Consider the following 26,861-nt stretch of genomic DNA (forward strand, 5'->3'; position numbering starts at 1 on the left):
GCTGCCCTTCACTTACCTCATGGTACCAAATCACTGTTTCCCCCTCAACAATGTGGGTAAGAGAAGAGACTGTAGAGACTGCAATAGAGTGGACGTCTCCAACCGACATTCCTACTGCGAGCATCCTCCTCTTCCTCCTCCTCCCCACACCGTCCACATTCCTCTGCCCCTCCAGCTGCTAGCTATCCTGCCCTATCCCACCGCACTGACCACACACGCACGCGCGCTTCCATGCACTTCCAGTCAGTCAATGATATTGAGCACCTGCTACGTGCTGAGCCTGTGGCTACCACAGTGAGCAGGACAGACCAAGTCCCTGCTCACGCAGAGCTAACAATCCACTTGGAGGAGACACACAAACAGATTCATCATACGTCAGGTAGTCACACCGCCTTTCTCAACCAGGGCTCCTCATCTGAAGTCAGAAATTAGAGTGAAGACATTCTCCATTCTGAAGTGAGAGAGCAAGCCATGTGAATAGGGGGGAGAAAAGGTTGTAGGCAGAGGAAAAAGTAGAAAGGCCCTAAGACAGGCATAGGAGATGGGGGTGGGAGATGATGATGGAAGACGACAGGTGGACTCGGGGCAGAGAAATGGATGTGCTCGCGTTTTAAAAGGATCACTCTCGGGTGACTTCTGGGGCCCCCTCTCTTGGGGCCCCAGGACCTCGTCCATAAAAAAAAAAAAAAAAAAAAAAAGGATCACTCTCCACTGCCTATATATCTCAGCTGTCTATCGTTAGGAAGAATTATGAGGGATTGGTTTTTCTCTTGAATGTTCCCAAATTTTCTAAACTAAGTGTATATTATTTTTTAAATGAGGGAAAAAACAGGCTGGGGGTGGTGGCTCATGCCTTTAATCCTAGCACTCTGGGAGGCTGAGGCGGGCGGATTGCTCAAGGTCAGGAGTTCAAAACCAGCCTGAGCAAGAGCGAGACCTGTCTCTACTATAAATAGAAAGAAAATTGGCTGTCATGGTGGGTGTGCTGAAGAAGACTACTGACCTTGTGGGATTAGCTGTATGTGACATTCCACACGAGAATCTAAGAATATTGTATACAAAGATTTTTGATGTTCTTGAGCAAATCCCAAAAAATGAAGCATATAGAAAGTATACAGAACAGATTACAAATAAGAAGCTGGCTATGGTTAAAGCGGAACCAGATGTTAAAAAATTAGAAGATTAACTTCAGGGTGGCCAAATAGAAGAGGTGATTCTTCAGGCTGAAAGTGAACTAAGTCTGGCAAGAAAAATGATGCAGTGGAAACCATGGGAGCCGTTAGTGGAAGAGCCTCCTGCCAATCAGTGGAAATGGCTGATATAATCATCATTAAATGATTTTAGCGGGTTAATGGGCAATTGATACAATTAAATGTGTTATATTTGAAATGTGTCTAAATTATTGACATTATCAAGAAACTGATACAGAATATATTTAAGATACTTGTTAAAAATAGTGATAATGGGTAATAAGGTCTCATGAATCAGTTTTTGATTTGTGAAGTAGTCACACAGGTTATTCCAAAGATGGTATTTCTTTGAACAGAGAAGTTGTGGGAAGACTTGAAAATGAATTAGAAAAATTCCTATAGATCTTCAGTACAGAGGACATAATGGAAAAGTGAAATATCTCTAGTACTATTTTCAATGTCATTTAATTTTTTTATTATCCTGAAAAAGAGAAAAGGCACTTTATTATTATTGTCCAAACAAATTTATAGGTCACTGAAATAAAATAGTAAGAGTGAATATTTTCAATTGTGATAAAATAGCAAAAGTAGCTGGTGCTAAAATTTGAAATTATGGTTAACCTCTTTGGCTGTGATCTTATGTTTATAAAGTAAAATTTAAATATATAATTATATACTGATTACCAAATCCATAATAAATATCATTTTAATTTAGGCTTTAAAAAAAAGAAAATTAATTGGCCAACTAATATATATAGAAAAAATTAGCCGGGCATAGTGGCGCATGCCTATAGTCCGAGCTACTTGGGAGGCTGAGGCAGGAGGCTCGCTTGAACCCAGGAGTTTGAGGTTGCTGTGAGCTAGGCTGACGCCACGGCACTCACTGTAGCCTGGGCAACAAAGTGACTCTCTCTCAAAAAAATAAATAAATAAATACATAAATAAATAAATGAGGGAAAAAATGTCCCCAGCCTTAAAGACTCAGCTGAAATTTCAACTCTGCCTCAAAGCCCCTATACCAGGGCTGGCTCACACTGAACCCCACGCCCCAACCAGCAAGACAGAAGGGTGGCCCAGAGTCAGCAGCACTCACCTGTAGCAACTGATAGGCATGAAAGTTTCCTCTGCTGCCCTCACTTCTCTCCTGCCCTGCAGGAGTGTGTCCCTTCAGACACTCTTGCCCCCAAGTGCCTGTCTGGGTCCCAGTCTTTCTCTCAGTTGACTTAATTAATTCCTGGTAATTAAAGCTACTGTTTGGTGATGAACTAGCTAAGAGTATGACCTCCCCCAGGGGGTGTAAATATTTAAAAAGGGGACTGTAAGATGGAAATGCAAAGGCCTTGGCCTCAGAGGCACGGAGCTGTGAAGACAGAATGACAGGCACTGGGGTTTATATTCTGTGGATGGGGGCTACCTTCACTCAGGTACAGCACTTGGGGAAGCAGTGTCCAGGGGAGACAAGCGAAGTAATGTAGGACAAGATTACATCATTGCCACAACCTCTCTCCTCCCAAATGGCCAGTCAATCCATTTTCTCTGGGGTACTAGAGAACATTCCCCAGAGGAGACTCCAGCCATCTCAGAGGGTGACCTGTTTGAGAGTAACCATCACCCTCAGCAAGAAAAGCCCCCTTAAGACACTTCTGGTCTGAAGCAAATTGTTCTCTAATTGCTTTCAGAGGGGGAACTCCTTGAGGGCAAAGTTCATCTCCCACGATTCCTTTAGGCTCCACAGACCACCCAGGGTAGGCCTTTCATAAGCAACTGTAATCAATGATGGTCCAGTTGCAAAAAGGCTCCACAAGATTTTAAATAAAGAAAACATTCTAATTAAAAACAATGGTAGTGTTACTGGTCTGAGTGAAGAAGAAAAAGAATGGTAGTATTAATCAGACATCTAAGATTTTTAAGGGCCTGAAGATTTATAGCTCTAATGAAGTATTAGATGGTAAAGTGGTTTTTACGACCTCAGCCAGTTCCACTCAGGGTAGAGAGTCTGTGTAACGAGGCAAAGGCAGAGAGCAGACCTTCACCACACAGACCAGAGCCCTGGCTGGGCCAAGCCCAGAAGAAACTTCATAGCTGCTCGGTGCCCACCCCCAGACTCCCCCTTCCTTTGAAAATGCCAAAGCTCTACCTCAGATGTGTCTTCAGGCCCTGGAGCAGCCCTGGGATGGTTGGCAGTGACAGTGGACACCGATCTCCAAAATCCCTCCCCGGTCTCGCTCTATCCTTTGGCTCATTAAAGCAACACCTTCAGCTTCAGGAACTGACTTGGCAGAAAAGAGTAGAACGCTGCAAACTGCGGCAAACCAGGGGAATAAAAGCGTTGCCAGAGCCCACTGCAGTGGCTCACGTTTGGCTCCAGCCCGCCAAGGGAAATGTGGGTAACATGTTCCTACAACCCATGACTAGAAATGCGGAAGGCACAGCCCCCACCTTACCCTCAGGATGGGCTGAGCCCCCCAAAGGGGAGAAAATCCCAGGAATGCACATGAGGCTTACACATGGTAATGCCCTCTCTTCACAGTCCCTTGATCCCCAGGTTGTCACACCAAGCCTCTGGCATCCCCCATGTTGATGTGTGGGAGACTACTGAGCCCCTATTCCAGGGAAAGATACCCAGGGCCAGAAAAGGAGTGATGGCTTTAGAAGCGCTTCTAAACAAAACACCCAACAAATGAAGCTAGAAGCCAATCACACTCTCCTGTTACCTCCTCCCAGATGGGTGCAAGCCCTGGATCTCCAAATTCAGAGACTACACCAATCAGAGGTGCTAGCCTAACTCACCTGTTCAAACCATATCTAACAAAAAGGCATTTTCCCCTGAAGCTGTTTAATTAGGCGTCTGTGATTAGGGGAGTGTCACACGGTGGAAGTGTCTCATTTTGATTCTTTAGGTTTGGGTTATTGGCTTGCTGATCAAGGGAGTATGGCCAACTCCAACATTATACCTCTTCTATAAGGTCACAGTTATAGGCAGTCTGAGTTTTTGCTTTAGGGCATTCTGTGTTTGTCTCTAAAATGAAAGTAGATTTAAAAGTTATTTGTTTTTGTAAAGATGATATATAAGCCTGTGTAAAATTCAAGTGAAAGCAAGAAAATATAAAGAATAAAGTTGGCTGGGCACAATGGTTCACACCTGTAATCCCAGCACTTTGGGAGGATGAGGCGAGAGAAGACCCCTATCTCTACAAAAAAAAAAAATGTAAAAAAATAAAAATTAGCTGGGTGTGGTGGTGGTGGTGTGTGCCTATGGTCCCAGCCACTTTGGAGGCTGAGGAAGACGGATTGCTTGAGCCAAGGAGTTGGAGGTTTTGGTGAGCTATGAGCAGGCCACTGACCTCCAGCCTGAGCAACAGAACAAGACTCTATCATAAAATAAAGTAAAATATTGGGGGGAGGGGGGGAAATGGGCATTTATTGAAACCTTAAAATCTGTACCCCCATAATATACCAAAATAAAAAAAATAATTAAAAAAAAAATAAATAAAGTAAAATAAAATAAAATTTTATTTTAGGCGTGGTGGTTCACGCCTATAATTCTAGCACTCTGGGAGGCCAAGGCGGGAGGATCCTTTGAGCTCAGGAGTTTGAGGTTGCTGTGAGCTTGGCTGACGCCACAGCACTCTAGCTGGGGCAACAGAACGAGACTCTATCTCCAAAAAAATTAATTTAATTTAATTTAAATTTAGAAAAATAATAAAGTAAAAGTCACCCCAATCTTACCACTCAGAGGTAAGGAGATCTTATGGTGAACTCCGTCCTCCAGAGAGGAAGCAAGTCTATTCTCAGTCAGACGTGGGGCATAGACAGGTCTTGCATTCTCAGCATGAGCATGTTGATATTTTTTTTTTTGAGACAGAGTCTCACTTTGTTGCCCAGGCTAGAGTGAGTGCCGTGGCATCAGCCTAGCTCACAGCAACCTCAAACTCATGGGCTCAAGCAATCCTCCTGCCTCAGCCTACCGAGTAGCTGGGACTACAGGCATGTGCCACCATGCCAGGCTAATTTTTTATATATATTTTTAGTTGGTCAATTAATTTCTTTTATTTTTTTTTTTTAGTAGAGACGGGTCTCGCTCTTGCTCAGGCTGGTCTTGAACTCCTGAGCTCAAATGATCCGCCCGCCTCGGCCTCCTAGAGTGCTAGGATTACAGGCAGGAGCCACCTCTCCTGGCCCCCGAGCCTGTTGATTTTTATGGAGGACGCTTAATGCGACCTCTACACAACTTAAAAAAGTTTCAGGCAGGTGACATGGCACACACCTGTAGTCCCAGATACTCCAAAGGCTAAGGCAGGAAGATTACTTGAGCTCAGGAGTTCAAGGCAACATAGCAAGACCCTATCTCAAAAAAAAAAAAAAAAAAAAAAAAAGTTTGTTAAAAATAAACATAAAATTTTTTAAACTTTTTAAAGAAAAGTTTCAAAATCTCTAAGGGGGTCTTAATAATCCTGGAGCTCTCAAAAACAAAAAGCTGAAGTCACACAAACCCTCTACCCCACACACATACTGATTCGAGACCAGAAGCTCATCTGTTCAGCAGACACACTCCTTTTCTTCACCCAGCATCGCGGCAGTCTTTCCACAACCAGTCACACACACGGACGCCATCATCCTTTTCATCCCCTGGCGTGTGTTAATGAGAGGAAGGGGCAACCTTGGTACACACCCTCAGAACTGAAATGGAGACGGTAAGGGACTTAACCAATGTCACACAGTGAGCAGACGACAGCCCATAAGTGCTGACAGCTTTGAGGAATGACTCTGTGGTGACACCAAACTCAAAAGGTATTCATTAACTTTTTTTGAGCCATAAAAAGGTTCAGATGTGTCATTTCAACACACACACACACACACACACACACACACACACTTCCCTGCTGTCAAATTAAAGCAAATGGTTGGCTAAAGTAGTGCTCTGCTCCTCTGAAAACATTTCTCAAAAGTAATTAGCTAATGGATATCACACCCTATACCTCTAGAGCAAGTGAAGGGGAGGGTGCTGGACCAGATGCCCACAGATGGAGACAGACGTGGACTTGGGTTACATGCAATTGCTCTGCCTCACAGACGTGGACTTTCAGAACTTTCTCCTAGTCAAGATGTTTCTATCGTTGTAAGAAAAGGTTCAGATAAACTTACATATAAGATAGGGATAGTGATAAAGATCTAATATAAATACCAAGATATTAAAATGTTAACAGTTGCTCTGGGTTGCAGGATTTATCAGTCAGTTTTATTTCCTTTGTACACTTATCTGTATTTACTAAATTTTCTACATAAATATGTATTTCTTATATTATTTTTAGAGTTTTAAAAGGAAAATAATCTACAATCTAGGTTAGTCTATCTATATTTTATTTTTCACCATAGAAAAGTACAGGTTGGAAACTCTAGAGGGTCCAGCACTCTTCCCAGTATTGCAGAAGCAGAAAGAAGGGTAAGACAAAGTTCAAACCTCATCAAGATTCCGGTCCACGGAGAAAGCTCACCATGATCAGGCAGAGTTGAAGGCAGGAATTCAAAATTTCTTTTCTGCCTCCAATGTGTAGGAAGACGAAGATTCTAAACCAGTCTCTCATTCAAGTGCAATCAAAAACTCCCTCTACTCTCCAAGAGTTCACAGACCTCTGCTCCCACCCAGAACAACTTCCAATGCATCTGCCCACAACCACTGCTTAGCCACAAAATTACCCACACCACTTAGAATCTGCATACCTTCTCCACTAACCTAATTCTATGGAACACTTTTTTCTGATATTTCATTTCTAAGTTCTTCTTCTTCCTTGAGTTTCGCGAACACAGGATCCTACACAAATGATACAGAATCATCCACTCTATCAATTACTAATCATTGTTGACTACACTGAATAGTGCTTGAGGAAAGATTATGTTAACAGAAGGGTTCATTTCCAAGGAACCTGAGAGAAACAAACAGGAATTGAGGAGCAAGTGTTTGTTAGTAGGTCCCAGTCCTGGCCAGAAATGGGGGAGCAATGGCCAGAAAACAGAAACATCTGTCATTGTGCAGTTTCATTTCTCATGGCCAGTTAATATGCTAAGTTTATTCATCAGTCTCTTCCAAGTTTGATTAGTGAGTCAGTCTCTGGACCCAACCAGCTCTGAGTGCTCTACAAAACTGAATTTCCAGTCTACAAAGCTGAGAAACAAGATTCCAAAGCACAGTGATTCCTATGCCATGCCCCCCCCCCCACTGTCCCAAAAAGTTGCCCAGGACGACATCTATCTCCACTCTCTCATACCCATTGTGGGAGGTACTTACTTGACGTATCTAATACTCTCTGGTAGCTCTCCCATGGCTTACAGAATAAAATCCAAACTTCTTGATCTGCCTTTCATAGTCCCAATTGAGCTTTCCAGCCTCATTCCCAGAAAATGGGGCCTCTCCTGGCTCCATGCTTTCACATTTATGACTCTCTCTACAGTCCTTTGCCTAATCTTATTTGCCTGTAAAACTCCTATTCTTCCTCTAAAAGGAAGGTTCAAAAGTTGCCGCTTCCCTGAAGCCTTCCCTACCTACCCAGGCATTTAGTTCTTACTGCTCCCAACAGCTCTTTAACCACAAATGAGTTAGAGAATTTAAGCACACTGTAGCTCATTCTTTAAAATATCTGATCTCCCCAGGATACGCTGAGCTCCTGGGAGGAAGGAACTCACTATATATCCTGCAGGTTCTAGCACAGTGTCAAGTGTGATACGGGTATCAAGTGTGACACGGGAGATCTATGTTGAATGACTGATCATATGGAACATGACATTAAGTTATTAAGAGAAAATAGGAGGTATGGTTGGCTCATGCCTGTAATCCTAGCACTCTCGGAGGCTGAGGTGGGAGGATTGCTTGAGGTCACGAGTTTGAGACCAGCCTAAGCAAGAGCAAGACCCTGTCTCTACTAAAAATAGAAAAATTAGCCAGGCGTGATAGAGCACACCTGCAGTCCCAGCTCCTTGGGAGGCTGAGGCAAGAGGATCACTTCTGTCCAGGAGTTTGAGGCTGCAGTCAACTATGATGACGGCTCTGCACTCTAGCCTAGGTGACAGAGTGAAACCCTATCTCAAAAACAAAAACAAACAAACAAAAAATAGGATGGCAAAAAAAAGAGAGTCACACAAAATTCAAGAATTAAATATAAATTTTGGCCAGGCATGGTGGCTCATGCCTGTAATTCTAACACTCTAGGAAGATCACTTGAGGCCAGGAGACCAGCTTGAACAAAAGTGAGACCCCATCTCTACTAAAAATAGAAAAAATTATCAAGGCACAGTGGCACACACCTGTAGTCCCAGCTACTTGGGAAGCTGAGGCAGGAGGATTGTTTCAGCCCAGGAGTTTGAGGTTGCAGCAAGCTATGAAGACACTACTGTACACTAGCCAGGGTGACAGAGCAAGACTCTGCCTGCTTGCATTCATACATACACACATAAATGACCACAATATCGCCAAGAGGCAACATGGAAATTTCAAACATTTAAATAATAGCAACTAACATTTAACTAAGTGCTAAACTATTTACATGGCTTAATTTGATCTGCACAACAACTCTATGAGGTAGGTACTTTATCTGCATTTAAGATGAGGAAACTGATGCACAAGAGAGGTTAAGTAACTCAAGAGCAATTGGTTAGCAAGTGGCAGAAGTAAAATGCAAACTTCAGTGGTCTGGCTCCAGAGCCAGTGGGCTCTGGAATCAGGCAGACCTGGGTTTGAATCCAGGCTATATAACAAATGTGGCTTTGGATAAGTCATCTACCCCTTCTGGGCTTGTTTCCTTGTAAAATGGGTATGATAACCTCTTCCTCTTAGGGTGTACTGAGGATTAAGTTAAATATAAGAATGTATACAAAAGTCTTTAAAATGGGTTCTCCCACCTGGCAGGTATTCCATAAGTGCTAATTCATTTTCCCCTCTCTTCCTAGAAGTTGAATGAAGCAGACTCACAGAGGCAAAGGATCTCCCCCAGACTGCTAGAGGCTTTTCCAAACAGATCAGGTAGTTAGGCCGCTCAACAGAGAAAGCATTGCCTTAACTGCTTATCTCAAAGCCCATTCCTTGCACAGGGGCCAGAGACCTTTTAAAATGTAAATGTCATCATGTCATTCCCTTAAACCTTTCAAAGGTTCCTAATTACACTGGAGATACAATCCAAACTAAGGAGGGCAGGCATTCTGCCCCTAGGGCCCTGGTGACTTGGCCCACATGTCCACAAACTAATCTCCCCTCTCTCTCCCTTTCCCCCTCCAGCGCCACAGGCCTCTTTCACTTCCTCCAACTTGCTAAAGTCTGCTCCACACACGGTTAACTCTCACCTCCTTCGGGTCTCTGACCTGGGTCCCTGGGCCCCCAACTCAAATTAATTTCTTACCGCTCTCTTCATCTTCCTTTCCTTATATTCACTACCGTTGTGAATTATTAGTTTACCACTTCTTTTAAAGTTTTATTCGAAAGACACCTTCTTAGCACAACTTCCCAGGCTACCCTAATGTAAACTCCACCCCCGCCCCAGACACCTCAGATTCTCCTGTGATTTTGCTCCTTAGCACTTAGCACTTCTTAACAGGCTATATTTTTATTATTTATGTACTGTCTTCTCCCCGCCCACAAGGGCAGCTATTTGTGCTCGCTTTGTTAGCTGCATCTAGCACAATGCCTGACACATATTTGTTGACAAATATTTGTTGTTGAATAAATGTTCATGATTATTTACTATTAGACTTTCCCAACAGGCTAAGAGCTCCACCAACTAACATACAGTGTGTTTCTGGTTCACCACTGTACTCCCAACACCTAGCTCTGGGCCCGGCACATAATAAGTGCTCAATAAAAATTTACTGAACGAATCAAAGCCATAACCAGTGGAAAACTTGGAAAATAGATGCACTACTATCATGCTCCCTCCTCTTTCACTGTGTAATTGGGCCTGTGAGGTTGAGGAAACAGACCCCTGAAATCCCACCAAGCACCTACCAGGTCAGGCGTCTGTCTACATCCTCTGTGCTCAGTCAGGCTGTACTCCCGGCAGAAGCACACTACAGGCCCTACATGGCTGAATGCAAACGGGCAAACCCTAGGCCAAATACCATCTTATCCCACAAGTCCCCTTCTCCTACTGCCAGTCCTATTCTATGCTAGTTTTGGATGCCAAACACGCTTTCTTGGGTGGGTCTGTGGCTTTATCCCAATCCAGGACTTTTAACGCCACCTCTATCCTACTGAAAAATAGGTTAAAAAAAAAAATCCCTAAACAGCCCCGATAATCCTGCGTTTCCCAGGAGCAGGCATACCTAAGGTCAAATGGACCCCTCCCCCTCACAGACGCTGATCCAAGGCCAGGAGGCCATCTGTCCAGCAGACGCTCCCCTGTCCTCCTTCGGGTCACACTGAGCCTTTTACCCCCTGGTTGGCAGGAAGAGCCCCTGCGGGGAGACAATTTCCACCCTGATCAACAGGCCTGGTCACCCCGTGAGGACCCCAACTCTGGAGCAGGAATACCTGTATGATCCAGGAGAAACCTTCCCAGGGTCAGAACTTGGGCGTGGGGGGTGGGGACTGAGGGGCGCCAAAGAAGGTCGTTCCCTAAGTGTCTGCCCCATGACGGCGCCAGCTCTTCAGGCGGCGGGGACAGTCGGGCTGACAGGCCGTCCCAGCAGGGGAAAGTGGCACCGTTATCCGCGCCCGGGCGGGGGCCCGCCGGCTGTCGCCGAGGACGGCCGCCCGTCCCGCCCCGCGCGGGGAGGACAGCGGCGTGCCAGGCCGGCCCGGGAGCGGCGGGTCGCGGCGGCGGAAGGGGCCGGCGGCCGGGCGACGGGGGCGGGGTGGGGTGGCGGCCGGGGCCCGCCAGGCGGCGGTCGGGGGAAGTGGCTGCCGCCTCTGGCGGCGGACAGAGTCCGCCAGGCTGCAGGGCCCGGCCGCGGCGCGGGCGCGGGCGCGGGCTCGGTCCCGGCGCGCTCCTCCCGGGCCCGCCCGGGCCGCCCCGGCAGCGGCCCCGGCCCGCAGGCCCCGCCCGGCCCGGCCCGCGCGGGGCGCTTACCTGGCGGCGGCGGCGGCTGCAGGCCCCGGGCCCGTCCGCGCGCGTCCCCAGCGCCGGCTGCGGGAGCCACAACATGGCGACGGCGGTGGCGGGCGGGGCTGCGGCTCCGGGGGCGGAGCGGGGGCGGGAGCCGGCCTGGCGGCGGGACCTGGCTGGGGCCGCGGGCGGGGGGCGGGGAGCAGGCGGAAGGCGGCTCGGACCTGGGCACCGGCCCAGGGCGGTACGGCGGAGGGGCTGCCCCGGCCTGGGCCTCCCGCCCGAGGCGGGCCGCGCGGCGCAGGCCCGGCGGCGACGGCGACGAGCGGCGACGGCTAGGGCGGGGCGGGGCGGGCGCCGCGCAGTGCGGGACCCCGACGCCGGCCGCCCCTGCCCGACCCCGCCGCCGCCGGGCCGCCCCGCTCCCCGCGCGGTCGGGCCAACGGCCGCCGCTCGCGACCTGGCCCCTGGTCCTCAGACGCGCCTCCGGGCGGGGCCTTGAGTAGGGCCGAGGCCGCCCGCTAGAGGGACGGGACCTGCCCGCGCGGCTGTCGCGCCCCAGCGGCGAGCGCCCCGCGACCCGGGCCGCGGCCTCTGCGCGTAGGTCGGGCGCGCCTGGCCCGCTCGGAGGCTGCAGAGCGCGAGGGAGCAGGAGCCGCGAGCCGGCGCTCAGCTGCGCCCCGCATGTTTGGCCGTCGCTGCGTGCGAGGACACTCACGCAGGCCTGCAGGACTGGGGCGCTCGGGCAGGACACGTTGCCTCGGGGTAACCGAGGGACGCGCGGCACGCGGAGTTGACGGACTGGCGGCGGGTGCCTCGCAGCTGTCTCGGGGTTCCTGGGGAAGCTATGACTGGCAGGGTAAGGACTCGGAGAGGCGGGCAGGGGGCGGGCGGGACCTTCCAAGGATCCGGGCGGCGTGCCTGGAAGCGGGGTCTGTAGCGTTAGGGACCTGCAGGATCAGGGTGCGGGAGCGCGGAGATGCGGCTCTGCCGACCGGCGGCGGGCACTCGCTGCTAGCCATGGCGAAATGCCTGCGGGAGAACCAGCAAAGAGATGCCAGTTTGCAAGAGGGCTGGAACATTGAGCCCGGGCCTGCCGTGCGCCAGGCACTGAGCTGAGTTGACAGCTTGGGTAAGGAGTTTGTGAGTGATGAAGCAATGAAGGCAGTAAAGGGTGAGGAGTCTTTCCAGAAGTTTGGCGCTGAGAGGAAGAGAAAAGTAGGCCTGTAGCTCAAGGGATAGTAAAAGAGAGAGGTGGTGGAGGGAGAGCGGAGAGTGAGAGATAAGAGATAGGATAATTGATGGTGCAAGATCCCAGAAAAGGAAGAGGTGAGGGGAAGAGAGGAAAGGGGAGAGAAATAAGTCAGAGAAGAGGTGCACCTCGTCCTACAGAATGTAAAGGGTGCATATAGAAATATTTGGAGGTAGGGAAGCCTGCATGTTTCCATGGATCAGCTGCTGGTTGATCCCTAAGGTCATCTGTAGGCCAGCTGGGGTCCTTTAAAATTTAAGTACAATTGGCTCAAACCCCTATACCACTTAATGTGGGAAACCTGGTATACCTGCCAGTATCTCCAGAGATTCGTGGGGAACTTATTTTCTCCTAATGAAATCTGGCCCCAATTTCTTGTCACCACAAAATGTTCTCTTTCAGGAAATTTGTCATCATACCTGGGTAGCACCCCATTTATACTCCTCAAAAATACTGCACCCTACATGCAAATAAGCAAAATGGCCAATGTTATATGATTGTTAAATAAATTAGAGTCCATTTGTAGCCATTAAAAATTATGGTGAACAAATATATGTAACAATGTGGGTTGTATTTTTAATTAAAAAGCACATTATAAAATGATATAAGTCGTAATGTATAAATACACAAAAATATGTATATGCATGGATTTTTAAATGGGGCTTTTATTTTCTTCTGTGACTTCTGTATCTTTTTATTTTTGCAGTTCATTTATATTCGTCTTGGAAGCAGAGAAAATAGTATTTTTAAGTGGATTTTTAAATGTTTTGTTTCTTTGGGTTTTTTGTTTGTTTGTTTGAGTCTCACTCTCTCAGCCTGGGTAGAGTGCAGTGGCATCATCACAGCTCACCACAAACCTCAAACTCCTGGGCTCAAGTGATCCTCCTGCCTCAGCCTCCCGAGTCACTGAGACAACAGGCACATGCCACCATGCCCAGCTAATTTTTCTATTTGTGGTAGAAACGGGGTCTCACTTTTGTACAAGTTGGTCTCAAACTCCTGACCTCAAACGATCCTCCCACCTAGGCCTCCCAAATTGCTAGGATTTAACCCCACCTAGGCTTAAAATAAATATATATGTTGTTTTTGTTTGTTTGTTTGTTTGTTTTGAGACAGAGTCTCACTCTGTTGCCCAGGCTAGAGTGCTGTGGCGTCAGCCTAGCTCACAGCAACCTCCAACTCCTGGGCTCAAGCAATCCTCCTGCCTCAGCCTCCCAAGTAGGCTTAAAATATTTTAAGAAAAATGTCTTTAAAAAGATATTTAGAGAATTCAAAAGAAAAAGATATTGGAGTCCCCGAGAGGTGGCTCACGCCTGTCATCCTAGCACTCTGAGAGGCTGAGTCGGGAGGATATTGAGCTCAGGAATTTGAGACCAGCCTGAGCAAGAGCCAAGACCCCATTCTCTACTAAAAGTAGAAAGAAAAAAAAATTATCTGGGCAACTAAAAACAGAAAAAATTAGCTGGGCATGGTGGCACATGCCTGTAGTCTCAGCTACTCAGGAGGCTGAGGCAGGAGGATCACCTGAGCCCAGGAGTCTGAGGTTGCTGTGAGCTGTGATGACACCACTGCCTCCTACCTGGGGCGACAGAGTGAGATTCTATCTCAGAAAGCAAGCAAACAGAAAATCCCAACCATGGTCTTGAATGCCCAGCTGAACCCAATATACTTTGCAGGTCAGAAAGAACCACTGGTGTTTGAATTGTGCAGGTCATAAATTTTGTTATAAATACTTTTTTTTTCCTAGGCATGAGCCACCATGCCCTGACAAGGTGGTAAATTTTGAAGTAAATCTTCATGTAACCTCTTTGGTGTTTTGTTTATGTTTTTGTTTTGTTTTTGAGACAGAGTCTTTCTCTGTTGCCCAGGCTATAGTGCCACGCCCTGACAAGGTGATAAATTTTGAAGTAAATCTTCATGTAACCTCTTTGTTTTTTGTCTTTGTTTTTGTTTTGTTTTGGAGACAGAGTCTCCCTCTGTTGCCTGGACTATAGTGTCATGGCATCAGCCTAGCTTACAGCAACCTCAAACTCCTGGGCTCAAGTGATCCTCCTGCCTCAGCCTCCTGAGCAGCGAGAACTACAGGCATTTACCACCATGCCCAGCCAATTTTCTTCTGTTTTTGGTAGAGACAGGATCTCACTCTTGCTTGGGCTAGTCTCAAACTCCTGAGCTCAAGCGATCCTCCTACCTTGGCCTCCCAGAGGTCATCCCAGAGTCCTAGGATGACAGGTGTGAGCCACCATACCCGGCCTTCATGTAACCTCTTACTCAATGAGGTTATAGGTCTCAGCCCTTCAGTTCTAATATTTGGACATTTGATTGATTCAGAGAAATGAGGTAGGGCGAACAGTCTTTGCATTACAGATGTTTACAGAGTGGGATTTGGGCCTTCTCTGGTTATTAATACTACAATTTTGATTGACTAGACAGCAGAGTTTCAGAGAAATCAAATTACCAGAGACTGAAAATGAAAGGAAGAATAAATATGTACCTTAAACCAGTGTTTTGAAAACTTTTTTGACTGTGATCCTCCATAGGGAATATATTTTATATCTCAACCCAGAACATACACATACCTACACACACCCACCTCTAAGACAATAGTTTCATGAAATATTATCCTTCCTGTATGCAATGCATACTGATTCTGTAAGTATTATTCTTATGAATATTTCTTTTTAAGTGCTTATCAGGCCCTACTATGTTGATTCTGTGACCCACTGCTGGGTCACAACATAGCTTAAAGGATGTTGGAAAGAGGCTATGTTTGCAGTTCTCACTATGAATAGCCATATAGCCTGTGGCCTTATGCTTGCCATGTTTATTTTTTTATTTTTTATTTTTTTTGTTGTTTTTTGTTTGTTTGTTTGTTTTGAGACAGAGTCTCACTCTCTTGCCTGGGCTAGAGTGCCATGGCGTCAGCCTAGCTCACAGCAACCTCCAACTCCTGGGCTCAAACAATCCTCCTGCCTCAGCCTCCTGAGTAGCTGGGACTACAGGCATGTGCCACCATGCCCAACTAATTTTTTCTATATATTTTTAGTTGGCCAATTAATTTCTTTCTATTTATAGCAGAGACGGGGTCTCGCTCTTGCTCAGGCTGGTTTTGAACTCCTGACCTCGAGCAATCCGCCCGCCTCGGCCTCCCAGAGTGCTAGGATTACAGGCATGAGCCACCGCGCCCGGCCGCTTGCCGTGTTTATATGTTCCAGAAATCAACGGACAAATAAGACTCTCCCAGGATGCTGTGGGAGGGGATGGAAAGGTTGGCAGGAGCCATGTTTGGATTCCTCTTCCCTTCTCAATATATATTTCCTAATATCAATATTTCACAGGGGCTGTAAATGTCTTCTCCTTTGTCCAGCTTGAGATACACATTGAACTTCAAGCAAGGCAGACTACTGCCTGCAAACCAGAGACAACTTTTAATTTAAATGGATAGAATCATGAACTAAAATGAACTGAAAAATAATGTATCTTGATTGTGGTGGTTATCTTAATTGTGACAGTTATCTTAATTGTGATAATACATAGAAACCGTCTTATCCAACACTGTTGGAGTATTATCAGGGCAGTATCATCCCTTCCTTATAAGTTTGGAACCAATAGAAAAATGAAAATATTGACCTTTTTACCAATAAAGCTGAACTGAAGAATGTGGCTTAGCTGGGTGTGGTGGTGCCTATAGTCCTAGCTGCTTGGGAAGCCGAGGTGGGAATGAGCCTTTAAAGCTGTGAGGTCGAGGCTGCAGTGTGGTGCACCGATTGTGCCCGTGAATAGCCACTGCACTCGAGCCTGGGCAACATAGCAGACCCTGTCTCTAAAAAAATTAAAAATTAAATAATATTTTTTTTAAATGCGGCTTAGTGGCCAGGCGAGGTGGCTTACGCCTGTTATCTTAGCACTCTGGGAGGCCAAGGTGGGAGGATCACTTGAGCTCAGGAGTCCAAGATAAGCCTGAGCAAGAGTGAGACCCCGTCTCTACTAAAAATATAAAGAAATTAGCCAAACAACTAAAAATAGAAAAAAATTAGCTGGGTATGGTGGCACATGCCTGTATTCCCAGCTACACAGGAGGCTGAGGCAGGAGGATTGCTTGAGCCCAGGAGTTTGAGGTTGCTCTGAGCTAGACTGACACCACAGCACTCTAGCCCAGGCAAGAGAGTGAGACTCTGTCTCAAAAAAAAAAAAAAAAAAAAAATGTGGCTTAGGTAGTGGTCAATAAGCTTTTTGATATTTTCTCCCTGAATTAAAATTATATCCCCCAAACCTCCTCCTTGCAAAAGCTTAACAATTTTAACCATGGCTAATTAGAGAAGATTGCACTCTGTCTGTCTCTTAGGGCAGGCAGGTCCAAATTCAACAATTTAGTAAATCACTCCTGGAAGAATCAGGACAAATTCTCCCCTACCTGCCCTTCTGTGGAAACAAAAGGATTAAAGAGTAAGGACCTATACCCACTCCCCATCTCCACTGCCCAAACAAATTGGATCTGGCTCCATAGTTGGTTGTTTAATCAGAAAAGTATATTTAAGCAGTGAATTACAACAACAAAAAAGGCAAATGCATATGCTAATATTTCATTTTAATGTAAAAATTATAAGGAACACCCACTTGCCAATCTTTAGGTGTAGGGCAAAACCTTTTTTTATTATTCTTCTCAAACTCCAAGCTCTCAAAAAGCTGTCTTTCCTTCCTTTTTTTTTTAAAGTGTTTTAGAGACAAGGGCTCCCTCCCTCCCTGTTGCCCAGGCAGGAATATAGTGGTGGCTCAGTCATGGTGCAAGCAATCCTCCCGCCTCAGGATCGGGGATCGCTGGGACTACAGGTGTGCATCACCACACCCAGATGATTTTTCCTTTTTGTGGAGATGGGATTGTTATATTGTCCAGGCTGGACTCAAGCAACCCTCAATCTCCCAAAGTGCTGGGATTACAGGTGTTAGCCACCACACCTGGCCTCAAGCTGTATTTTTTTTTTTTTTTTTTTTTTTTAGTCAGAGTTTCCGCTATGTTGCCCTGACTAGAGTGCTGAGGCATCAGCTTAGCTCACAGCAACCTCAAACTCCTGGGCTCAAGCGATCCTGCTGCCTCAGCCTCCAGAGTAGCTTGGACTACAGGTGTGCAATACAACCCCGGCTAATTTCTATTTTTAGTAGAGACAGGGTCTCACTCTTGCTCAGGCTGGTCTCAAACTCCTGATCTTTGCTTGAGGGATCCTCTTGCCTCAGCCTCCCAGAGTGCTAGGACTACAAGCTCGAGCCATCACTCGTAGCCCTCAAGCTGTTTTTCTTGCATTGATCGTATCTATGGTGCATTTTCTATGCTTTCTAATTTTTTTTTCAGTATAATAAAGTATCAAGCAAGCAATTTGTTTCTTTAAAGTTAACTGAGGACTTAAAACTTCTTACAAAGCAATATAAGTAGAGGCTCCTTATTTAAAAAAAAAAACACTTTGTAGTTGTCTCACTGACATCTGGTTTAATAGTAATTTTGACTGGTCTTTAGGTAATATTTCCAAAGTATTCAACTGACACATCATAGAAACAGCTCTTTCTTTTCATGCTTACGTTTCATCAGTTAATGTAATTTTAATGAAATTAATTACACTCTGGAATACAGCTGCCATGAAAAGGTTTAAGGCCAAACACAACAGACTCTTGTTAGGTACCTAACTCACCTGGTAGGAAGGAGTGTGTAGGTATTTCCGAAGTTACTCCCTAGTCCTGAGCATTCAGCAGGCCATGGGCAGGAGTGACATGTTTATTTGGAGGGAATGGAAAGCTTTCACTCCAGAGAGTCCATTAGAAGGACAGCAGTTAATGCTTACAGACTATTATGACCAACTCCATGTACATAAATCTTAACATTCTTTCTTCATCATTTATCCATTTTTTACTCTTTTCATTTATTTTTCTTCTCCTATTTTTTTTAACCTGGAGCCACACCCAAGAAGCCTTGAGCAAGTGGACTCTGCTTTTTTAAATGTCTCTTGATATTCAGGACACTGTGGTAAGCCCTGAAGAAGCATAGCTCACTGAAGAGGGAAAACTGACATGTAAGCAAGGGAAGGGGCTGGGTGAAGAAGGAAGAATGTTGCAAAACAAATCTCTTTATCTCCTTTCTATCCCATCTCCTCAGAATCACAGTTCCTACAGTCTCATTTAGTTAAAAACAGCTTTAAATGGCTTAGGATTGGTATAGCTATCAAAGACGTTCAAATGAAAGATAAGCTTTTAATTATTATGTATCCATAATAATTAAAAATTTTAAAAAAGAAGTTCAAATTGTAAGACTACCTACTACATTTGCAAAATATACTTACCTCGTGTACTTCCCAGTGCTAATGAGATGATGAAATTGGTACATTCAGAGAAAGCTGTGGCCATGTACATTGGTATAATCCTTTTAAAAAGCCAATTTGACAGTACTCTGTAGAGCAGACGTCCTCAAACTATGGCCTGTGGGCCATATGCAGGTGTTTTTGCCCGTTTGTTTTTTTACTTCAAAATAAGATATGTGCAGTGTGCATAGGAATTTGTTCATAGTTTTTTTAAAAACTATAGTCCGGCCCTCTCAACGGTCTGAGGGACAGTGAACTGGCCCCGTGTTTAAAAAATTTGAGGACCCCTGCTGCAGAGCCTTAATACGGATGTGACTCTCCTTTGACTCATCAGTACCACTCCTAGAAACTTCTCCTTGAGAAATAATCCTCCCCCAAAGAGATGGGGCACATGCACAATATTTACTATGGTATTATTTGAGATAGTGAAAATTTGGAAACAAATGAAGGATTAAGTAACTGGTGATGTGCAACATTGTATTACCTAACTTTGGGTACATAGCCAAGGGAGTAACATGGAAAACATTCTACTACATATTAAATGAAAAAAAAAAAGATACATTTGCTGGGGGGTATGCTAAGAACCACTGAATTGTATGCTTTACAAGGATGAATTTTGTGAATCACATCTTAATTTTCTTAAAAATACGCAATTGTGTATGTTTGCTTTTATGCCAGCCAAGATCGGGAGGAAATAGATGGACGGCTCTCAATGTGTAAGCGAAGAGAGTTAATGAAGGGACTGTGTACAAAGATGTGGGCAGGGTTGAGGGAAACCGACGAGGGACAGGGAAGCACCCGGGGTCTAGCATCTGCTGGGAGGCCATTATCAGCCATTGGCCGATAAATTTGCTGGGGTATGCTAAGAACCACTGAATTGTATGCTTTAAAAGGATGAATTTTGTGAATCACATCTTTTTTTTTTTTTTTAGACAGAGTCTCACTTTGTTGTCCAGGCTAGAGTGAGTGCTGTGGCGTCAGCCTAGCTCACAGCAACCTCAATCTCCGGGGCTCAGCAATCCTACTGCCTCAGCCTCCCGAGTAGCTGGGACTACAGGCATGCGCCACCATGCCCAGCTAATTTTTTGTATATATATTTTTAGTTGGTCAATTAACTTATTTCTATTTTTGGTAGAGACGGGGTCTCGCTCAGGCTGGTTTCGAACTCCTGACCTTGAGCAATCCGCCCGCCTCAGGCTCCCAAAGTGCTAGGATTACAGGCGTGAGTCACCACGCCCGGCCTCACATCTTAATTTTCTTAAAAATATGCGATTGTGTATTCTTAAAAATATGCAATTGTGACGCAGTAGTCACCAGTGCTTGCGTAGCTAGTAGAAGAAGGACGCTGGCGGGAGCTCAGAGGGACACAGCCCTACCTCTCTTTGTTCTCTCCTCTCTCTGACCTCCCGCAGTACCTCCCTCCCACCGGCTGAACCCAACAGGAAGCCTAGGGGCAAGTGAGCCCAGGTGGTGCTGTCCTTCAAGGTCAGCCTCTGGAGGTAAAGAACGGAGTGGAGAAAGGCAGAGAGTGGATCAGGGAGGGCAAAGGCAGAATATCTAGCAGGTGTGTGATCATCTGACAATGGAAAAACGGTCTAAGCAGAGGGCCAAGGACCTTAAGGGAACCTGGAAAACCAAGGTTTCTAGAGATTTAAAAAAAAAAAAAAAAAGCAGAGGTAGCAAGAGAGCAGGTAAGACAAAGGGGCACGAATGATTAACTTAGGCCAAGTGATGGATGAGGGCCAGAACCAGGACCATTTTATCGTTTGGTTAAATATTGAGCTGGAATCCGAGTTAGGGAAGTGATTCTTTTTTTTTTTTTTTAAATGAGACAAGAGTCTCACTCTGTTGCCTAGGCTAGAGTGCAATGTTGTCATTATAGCTCACAGCAACCTCGAACTCCTGGCCTCAAGTGATCCTCCTGCCTCAGCCTCCCAAGGAGCTGGGACTGCAGGTGCACATCACGATGCCCGGCTAATTTTTCATAGAGATAGGGGGAGGGTCTAGCTATGTTGCTCAGACTGGTCTCGAACTCCTGGACTCAAGAGATCATCCTGCCTCGGCCTCCCGGAGTGCTGGGGTTACAGGGATGAGCCACCATGCCTGGCCAGGAAGAGATGAACAAAAGATATGTATGAGTTAAATTAGACTGGAGCATTAAAAATTCTTCCCTTATTGGCTATTAGCCTGTATTTCTCCTTCATAGCTAAACTTCACACACTGAACAAATAATTACTTGGTACCTCTCATGTGCCAGGAACTGTTAGGCCCTAGGGACTTAAAGGGAACAAAATTAACCTCCTTGCTGTCATGGAGTTTATATCCTGGTGAGGGGAGATAGACAGTAGATAAGTAAATATGTCAGGTGGTTATGAGTGCTATGGAAAGCAGTGAAATAAAATTCTGCCCATCCTACCTTTGCAAACCTCTTAATTTAGGTGGCACATGGCCACACACACCAGAGCTCCTGAGTGAATTAGGCCTTCATTATCTCTCACCTGGACTATGATTATGATATGCTAATTGATCTTCCGGCCCCCGGCATCCTCCAACCACTTCTGTCCTACTCTGCTGTGAGACTCTTCCTGAAATGAATCATGTGAAAACTCACCAATGCTTTTGGTTGCTTGTAATAGGGAATAATATCTAACCTGCTTATCATGGTCCCTTTTTTATCTTCTGGATCCATTGTTGGCCTCTACCTCTCTCATTGTCCTTTTTACCAATACTAATTGTCTGCAGTTCGATGACAGTGCCACGCTGTCATTTCTGTCCCTTTGCCCAGGCTACTCTTTCCACTTGGAATGCCCTCCCACACCCTCTGCTCCCTCCCAAATTTGGCAACCGTCTACTTAGCTGGAACTACAGATGTACCCTGCCACCCAGGACTAATTTATTTTTTTCAATTTTTTGTAGAGGTGGGGTCTCAGGGTCTCTTTTTTTCTCAGGCTGGTCTCGAACCCCTGGCCTCAAGAGATCCTCCCACCTTGGTGTCCTAAAGTGCTGGGATTACAGGCATAAGCCACCACACCCAGCCTTCCTGCTTTTATTTGAACACAACAAAAGTTGATTTTAAAAATTTTCATACTTTTAAAAGAAGTTGAGACTGGGCATGGTGGATTATACCTATAATCCTAGCACTCTGGGAGGCCAAGGTGGGAAGATCGCTTGAGGTCAGAAGTTCAAGACCAGCCTGAGCAAGAGCAAGACCCCGTCTCTACTAAAAATAGAAAAATTAGTCATGGAGCACACCTGTACTCCCAGCTGCTCAGGAAGATCACTTGAGCCCAGGAGATTGAGGTTGCAGGGAGCTATGATGATGCCACTGCACTCTACTCTGGACAACAGAGTGAGACTCTGTCTCAAAAATAAATAAATAAATAAAAAGTTGAGGTTGAATGTGTTCTGTATATTAGCTATATATATTTCCTCTTTTGTGAAATATCTTTTCATATCTTTGTGCCCATTTTTCTTTATTTTTTTTTATTTTTTTATTTTTTGAGACAGAGTCTCACTTTGTTGCCCAGGCTACAGTGAGTGCCGTGGCATCAGCCTAGCTCACAGCAACCTCAAACTCCTGGGCTCAAGTGATCCTACTGCCTCAGCCTCCCGAGTAGCTGGGACTATAGGCATGTGGCACCATGCCCGGCTAATTTTTTGTATGTATATTTTTAGTTGGTCAATTAATTTCTTTCTATTTTTAGTAGAGACAGGGTCTCGCTCAGGCTGGTTTTTTAACTCCTGACCTTGAGCAATCCACCTGCCTCAGCCTCCCAGAGTGCTAGGATTACAGGCGTGAGTGTGCCCATTTTTCTATTAGCCACTTGTCCCTTTCTCATTGATTTTCAGGATTTCTTTAATATTCCGTTGTCCTTTTTTTTCTTGGAATTTAAGTACATGGAAGGAGGTGTTTTTTAACTTTCAAAAATTGATATATTTGTTTGTATTTACATACATGTATATATGAACATGCATACATATTCTGAAAACATTTATTGCTAATTTTAGTTGTCATTTTCTTTATTAAAAGGCTATCATGGCCAGGTACAGTGGCTCACGCCTATAATCCTAGCACTCTGGGAGGCCGAGGTGGGTGGATCGCTCAAGGTCAGGAGTTCAAAACCTGCCTGAGCAAGAGTGAGACCCTGTCTCTACTATAAATAGAAAGAAATTAATTGTCCAACAAATATATATATAGAAAAAATTAGCCGGGCATGGTGGCGCATGCCTGTAGTCCCAGCTACTCGGGAGGCTGAGGCAGGAGGTTTGCTTGAGCCCAGGAGTTTGAGGTTGCTGTGAGCTAGGCTGACGCCACGGCACTCACTCTAGCCTGGAAAACAAAGTGAGACTCTGTTTCAAAAAAAAAGAAGAAAAAAGGCTATCATTTCCTACGTAATATCCTTGGATTTCTTTTTCACTTTTCATGTTATATTGCTAAAATTCATCTCAGGCTTATTGAATGTGGCTGAGTTTATTTATGGTGGCTGCTGTAGACTGTTCCAATGTGTGACTGTGCTAACATTAATTTTTCTCATGCAACAGAGGCTCTTGGTGGCCTGTGTTCTTCCCTATGGCCCACCTGTGATTTCAGGTCCCCACAGGCCCACCTGTGGTGGCCAGGTTCATGGGAGCTTCCACTCTCTGACGATTCTGACTGCAAGTGCTAGGCCTTGGGCCTCTCCAATTTCTGCTTCAGGGCCTTCCCAGAAGCCTCAAGAGCCTACTCAGCCCTGTCACCATCAGCACAGCCTGGAAGCAAAGAGAATTAATGCAGCCCTCAACCTATGGAAGATGTGACCCGATGAATAAACTCCCCAGCATCCCATCCTTCAGATGAGCAATTCTGGGAGGCATTTTGTACACTTTTCAGAGATCTCTGTAGACTCATACCCCCAATGGCTTCTCTCCTACCCGGCCTCCCTCTTTCCTCTCCTCCAAACCTGCTGTACTCCATACACATCATTACTTCCCAAATCTACAACCTGCACCCAAGTCCTTGTCTCCATCTCTGCTTTTCAAGAACCCAAACTCATACAACCAATTTCCTGATGATGAACATTTGGGTTGTTGCAGGTTTCTGTTATTGCAAAAAGAGCTACTAAGAATATCCACATAAAACCCACTGGTGCCCAAGTGCAAGAATTTCTCTTTTGTATTTATATAGAAGTAGAATTGCTGAGTCAAGCATTATGTGAATGTTCAACTTCACAAGATAATTCCAAACTGTTTACCAAAGTGGTGGTGGTGGTTGTCGCTTTTACCAATTTATAGTTCCAACAGCATTGTACATGAGAGCCTGTTGACCCACATGGTCTCCAATGCCTGGTATCCTCAGGTTTCTTAGTTTTTGCCACTCAAATAGGCATCAAATGGAATCTCATTGTGTACTGTGCTTCTCTAATGATTAACGAAGTTAGCATGTCTTCATATATTTATTGATCATAAATGTTTACTCTTCTGGGATATATCTGTAGCTTTTCCCCATTTTTCTATTGGTTGATTATCCCTTCTCCATTAATTTTTCTAAGTTTTTGATAGTTATGGAGTTTCTCCTTGGAACCCAGGTGTTTAGCATGTAATTAATCATAATCTCTACAAGATATAATTTTTTTCTCCTGGTTACAAAAATAACACATGCACGCATGTCATAAAAGAAACATGCGAAGGGCACAGGCATGTTTAACTTAGTCGACTTTACTGTCAGCTCCATCCCATCTCCAACCGGGAATAACTGCCACAAACAGTTTGTCACTCCATAGTTTTGGATTTTTGTTTTCACATCTCTCTTTCAAATTAGGTCGATAGTTTCTCTTGTCCTCCGATGTCCTCTGCGCTTAGATCCCATGTGCAAGTGGGGCCCGCTCGGAGGCTGCAGAGCGCGAGGGAGCAGGAGCCGCGAGCCGGCGCTCAGCTGCGCCCATGTTTGGGGGTCGCTGCGTGCAAGGACACTCGCGCAGGCCTGCAGGACTGGGGCGCTCGGACAGGACACGTTGCCTCGGGGTAACCGAGGGACGCGCGGCACACAGAGTTGACGGACTGGCGGCGGGTGCCTCGCAGCTGTCTCGGGGTTCCTGGGGAAGCTATGACTGGCAGGGTAAGGGCTTGGAGAGGCGGGCAGGGGGCGGGCAGGACCTCCAAGGATCCGGGTGGCGTGCCTGGAAGCGGGGTCTGTAGCGTTAGGGACCTGCAGAATCAGGGTGCAGGTGCCCGGAGACAAGACAGCTTCTCAAGGGTAAGGACTGTGATGTACTCACGTTTGTATTCCCAGCCCTGGGGCAGTACCTCGCTCGGATAGGGGAACATAATACACTACTGTTGAATGAATGCTGAAAAGTGAGTTAGAACAGAAGTTTTGAAACTACAAGAGGACTTTAGCTTGCCCGAGGCACAGGATTCAAGCAGGAGAAAAGAGATAGTCCTGGTAAAGTGTGCTGGGGCTTGATTACTGGAAGTCTTGGCTGTTGGGCCAAAAGTGTTTGATTTTTATCTCGGAGTGGGGAGGCATTCAGGACTTTCTGGGTAAAGGGAAGTTAATTATTCTTATGTTTTTATCAGTGACAGAATTAAAAACAAGGCTTTGACAATCTAGTCACCTGATGGCACTGTGCAGGATGTAAGGGGGAGATGGGGGTGGGGAACGAAACTGTCGACAGAAAAATGAATGAATCAAGAAGTTGTTAACCTTTTTTGGACAGAGACCCCTGTGAAAAAACTCATGGAAACTGTGGTCTCTTTCAGAAAAATAGACATGAACCTAAACCGACGCACTTTTCAGGAAGCCTTGGATTGGTGAGTTATTCTGCCAGCAAGAGGATAAGACCCCGCAGCAGGTGTCTATTGGTTCAGACACGTCTGCTGAGCACCTAGTGTGCACGTGCAAGGCTCTGCGCTGAGTGCTGGGGACAGACACCATCCCACATGGGGCGAGGGGTGCAGGGTGGCAGAGCGGTCAAGGGCCCAGCTCTCTGGCTTCAAATGCCTGCCAGGTGACCTTGGTTAATTTGCTGAATCCATCTGCACTCCATAGGCATTTTATTGGGAGAACACTGTCTTTATCCCCGAGGGCTGCTGTGAGGATTAAATGAATCCTACATCCCAGTCAAGCACTCAGAACTCAGGTCATGCACTGGCGCCCGCAGCAGAGCCTGAAGGCAGACATCAGAGCGGCTTGCAAGAGCAAGGAGCAGAAGAGAGCAGAGGGCTTGATGGCTGAGATGAGGGAGGAGGGAGAAAGCAGCGACTAGTGGGGGAGTGAGGACAAGAGTTTTTACATCTGAAGAGGGGTGTGTAGCGGAGCAGGAGGGCTGAAGACCGCCATGATGATCTGTGCTCTCCCCTAAAGATCCCCAAGGGGCAGGAGGGGCGAGATCCAGAGCAAAGGTGGGAGGCCCGGCTGTGGCCAGGAGGACACTTCCGCGTGTGAGCTGCAGGGGCGGAGTCGAGTGCGGGTGCAGGTGCCGCTGACTCTGAAGTAACCACAGGCAAGTGAGAAGGAATGTCCCCAATGGGGGAAGGGTGAGGAGAGAGGAAAAGTTGTGACACACCATTTCAGAGGGGAGAGAGGAAGGTGAGAGTGCCAGGAATTATTCGTGGCCAGTGAACTGAATCTGCCTGGCTGGGTAACTTCTTCTGGTGGTCACAGGAGCTTACAGGAGGAAAAAAGCATTAAAAAGGGGGGGGGTAGGGGGGGGCAGGGAGAGTGGTGAATGCAGAATGTCACCGTGGTGAAGTCAGGAAGAATGGAGACGGATCAGGGATTGCTGGGTTTGCCAACTGGTTGGTCTTTACTGAAGTAATATCTTGAGGGTCCCTATAGTGTCAGAACGGATGCCCCATGGCAGAGAAGGAAGGAGAGAAAGAATAGGGAGGCAGTAAAATGCTTGGATTGTTCTTGCAATCCAAGAACACTAACTCTGAAATGAAAGGGGAAAGTAAGATATTAACCAGAGAGAATAACAGAGTCAGGTGAGGGTTTTTTGTTTTTTTGAGACAGAGTCTCGCTTTGTTGCCTAGGCTAGAGTGAGTGCCATGGTGTCAGCCTAGCTCA

General features: G+C 46.1%; 1 protein-coding gene, 1 long non-coding RNA gene and 1 pseudogene across 2 annotated transcripts in view; 2 read left to right on the forward strand and 1 right to left on the reverse strand.

Moving 5' to 3' along the window:
- ZNF592 (zinc finger protein 592) overlaps nt 1-11,393 on the reverse strand; it is a 56,979-nt gene extending 45,586 nt beyond the window's left edge. Inside the window, exon 1 of the mRNA XM_012763255.3 lies at nt 11,243-11,393. The gene's annotated coding sequence lies outside the window, so the exon portion shown is untranslated. The remainder of the gene's footprint in view (nt 1-11,242) is intronic.
- LOC105870586 (NADH dehydrogenase [ubiquinone] 1 alpha subcomplex subunit 5 pseudogene) lies at nt 974-1,324 on the forward strand (annotated as a pseudogene).
- Nucleotides 11,394-23,076: 11,683 nt separating the features above from the next.
- On the forward strand, nt 23,077-26,346 carry LOC142871893 (uncharacterized). Its single transcript, XR_012920070.1, has 2 exons — nt 23,077-25,603; nt 26,157-26,346. It is a non-coding gene; the product is annotated as an uncharacterized LOC142871893 (long non-coding RNA).
- Nucleotides 26,347-26,861: the final 515 nt, after the last annotated feature.

This window comes from Microcebus murinus, chromosome 7, assembly GCF_040939455.1.
Source record: "Microcebus murinus isolate Inina chromosome 7, M.murinus_Inina_mat1.0, whole genome shotgun sequence".
Lineage (NCBI taxonomy): Eukaryota > Metazoa > Chordata > Mammalia > Primates > Cheirogaleidae > Microcebus > Microcebus murinus.